Source organism: Vanacampus margaritifer, chromosome 2 (genome assembly GCF_051991255.1).
Source record: "Vanacampus margaritifer isolate UIUO_Vmar chromosome 2, RoL_Vmar_1.0, whole genome shotgun sequence".
Lineage (NCBI taxonomy): Eukaryota > Metazoa > Chordata > Actinopteri > Syngnathiformes > Syngnathidae > Vanacampus > Vanacampus margaritifer.
The window spans coordinates 50,616,524-50,619,562 of record NC_135433.1 but is presented as its reverse complement, the minus strand read 5'-3'; positions in this window follow the sequence as shown (position 1 = coordinate 50,619,562).

Below are 3,039 nucleotides of genomic sequence, written 5' to 3'. Positions count from 1 at the left end.
GGGGGTTGTGTGTTTTATTGAAAACCACTAAGAGAATTGTAAGGCTTACTCTGCTGGCCTAACCACTGACCTATACTAGCTAATTGTGTGTGCAACTATATCAGCAATGGGCCTGCACCTTGAGAAAATCTGATTTTAAATTGGACCCCACAAGCCCAGTGCACTGGCCCCTTAATGATATCCTTACAATTATTGTATGAAATTCATGGTATTACCAAATGGGCTTATATACTGTAAAACTTCATTGTTAAATTTACATCATGAATTTCAATTGCAATTATTCTTCCTGTTTTAGTATAATACAACACAAATTAATATTAATAGCATATATTATTAATAAATTCAAGAATTGAATTGGAATTTCGTGCTTATTCGATATTTTGTACAGCCCTGCTCCACATGTTAATACATTTCGATAATCAGCATTTATCATCAGTATGATGTCTTATATTTGTAAACGTTTTCATTAATGTCTAACTTATCTTGATTTACTTGTTGGGAGTAACCGTTGTGTTCTATCTCGCACTATTAGTGAGCCATGTGACATCCATTTTTAGATTAAGTTAATAAATACAGTTCCTCTCCCGAAATGAGTTGCAGAATACCATAGAAAACCCAAGAGACTATGCAACCAACTATGCCCCCGAGGGGATGTGAACATCACGTGAGTGACATCAGAACTAAGTAAGTGCTATGAAATCATTGACGCTACCCTTTGTCACATACTGTTTTTGTGTACGTGAACTAAGCACCTGCCTAAAGGCCCGCGATATCTCTCTCCCTCTCTTCATCTCTCTCTCTCTCTGTCTCTCTCTCTCCCTTCATCTCTCAGTCTCTCTCCATCTTGTTGCACTTTGTTGTTCTCGTACTTTTCTCACATTGCTGTTGCAGTTTTTTCAAACCCAAAACAGTAAACCACGTGACACCCTTATGGCAAATGCGTGAAATATTGGTTTGCTTGTATTGCATTTAGTATGTAGGCTAAGTTGATATTCTGTATCTCACTCTTGAAGATGAAAGTAAGTTTAATCTTGAAGATGAAAGTAAGTTTATAGTAGGTGTTTAAATGATCAATAATCAATATTATTGACAAAAATCAAATATTGCCTATAGGGCCTCTTGTAAGCTTCATATAACGTTTACCACCAAGCCTAATTTTATGGTCCAACGCCTCGCGGAGAGTTTGCACAATTCTTGTCATTCACAATGGGACAATGTTTTTCAGGCTCTGCTCTCCTATGAGGAACCTAGGTCGCGAGAGCAGCGCCCTCCCCCCACCTCTGCCCACAGGCACTTTTGACTACCAACAGATAGGTCAATGTGAGACACTTCTATCTGTGACAGCCCTCGGTGGTAAGTGTGTCCAACAAAGCAGAGATGGCACAGTATGTTTTTAATCTGCCACTGTGTTTTGTGTTGGTGATAAGATAACACAAACTCTTGTATTGTTTTGTGTCGTTGGACAACCATCATTTGAGTCTTTTAAAACACACTCGTTACATCATCAGTCCCCGTTTTACTTATCTAATCTGGACTCTTTTCTACTTATGAGAGATATCAGCCTGCTTCAGTGCTCCCATTCAATCCAAGGCACCCGCGACGCATTCAATGACAGCCACAGGCTCTGGCTTTAAATTGCATGAAAGGGTGTTCTGATGTTCTCAATGAATAAATAGAAAACAAAATGTGTGTGTTTCGAAAAGTATTCCTCTGATAACAATACTCTATACATTTTATGCCAATGGAAACACTGTTTTATTTCCCTCTTGGATGATGACCCATTTGCCAAGAAGGTGCATGTTAATGTGGCCTGCAGCTGTTTACCATATGTTGTGTCCATGCCGTGCCAGCATTTTAAGATGATTGAAGGATTTGCAAGAGACGGGACATTAAACCTTTTTCATTCAATCTAAACAGCAAGTGTTAAATGCATCACTTTGTGTGGCCTAGTTCAAGTTTCTTATTCTTTTTTTGGGTAGAAATTCTGTACAAAAAATAATTTTTTCCATCGCTTACAACAGAATTATTTTCCCCCTACACTTTTTGTCATCCACCCTTCAGCCGTTGGCAAAATCATGGATGTATGGCAGACTTGAGTTTTTGCAATTAATGTGGTTTCCATTTGTGTGCAGTCAGAGGTGTGCAAGTGTTGAGGTGTGAATGCTGTATTATCAGTTTAGCTCCTATTTTCAGCCCTGGTTGGTGCTGTTAATCATATCAGAGTCAACAGTGAGCTGAAGTTTAACCCTTCCTCTCACTTGTAAAATATTAAATCCAAATTTACTGATGTGTTAGTTATTTTGTTTTGCACTTCCCAGTTACCATGTCACTTATTCATATTACAATAAGCAGGTAAAAAAAAAAAAGAATCAATATCTCTATATTCCCAATCACTTTTGAACTATAGACAAAAAAGCAATGAAAACGCATACCCAAACAGTCTTATAAATAACTTTAATAATAATAATGGGCTATTGTTTGTTTTTGTTGTTGTGGTCAGATTTACTAACATGCAGGTTGAATGCCTTGTTTGCAAAACCTCAGTAAAATTGGTTTACAATCACCACTGTCATCTTGACAAACTCACCACTCTGCTTTCTTCAACCACACAAGGAGCGTCACCTGCCTGTCTTGTCTGTATACTGGAACCTTCCATCAAACTGCAGCCTGCTGTCAAGTTGGACGAATATAGCAACATCTTAATTACCACTATACGTTGTTATTAGACGTCTCAGAGTCCCTTGAAATGTGCTATATAAATCCAAGCTATTATCATGCTTTGTATGTGGTGCTGATGCTGTATTGTAGCCTATAGCTTACTCATACTGTTGTCTAATAAAACGACAGAGAATAAATATATGTTAATTATTTGATGTGATGTAATGTAATGATGACCTAAATATTATATCCACGCAGAATAGACAAAATGACATTTTTGAAAATGTGTGCAACTGCTCTGTTGTTGCCTCCCAGATGACAGCTTGTTTCTTTCTTCTGGGTTGTACGTCATTGGACTGCCACCTGCTGGTCATCTATTGT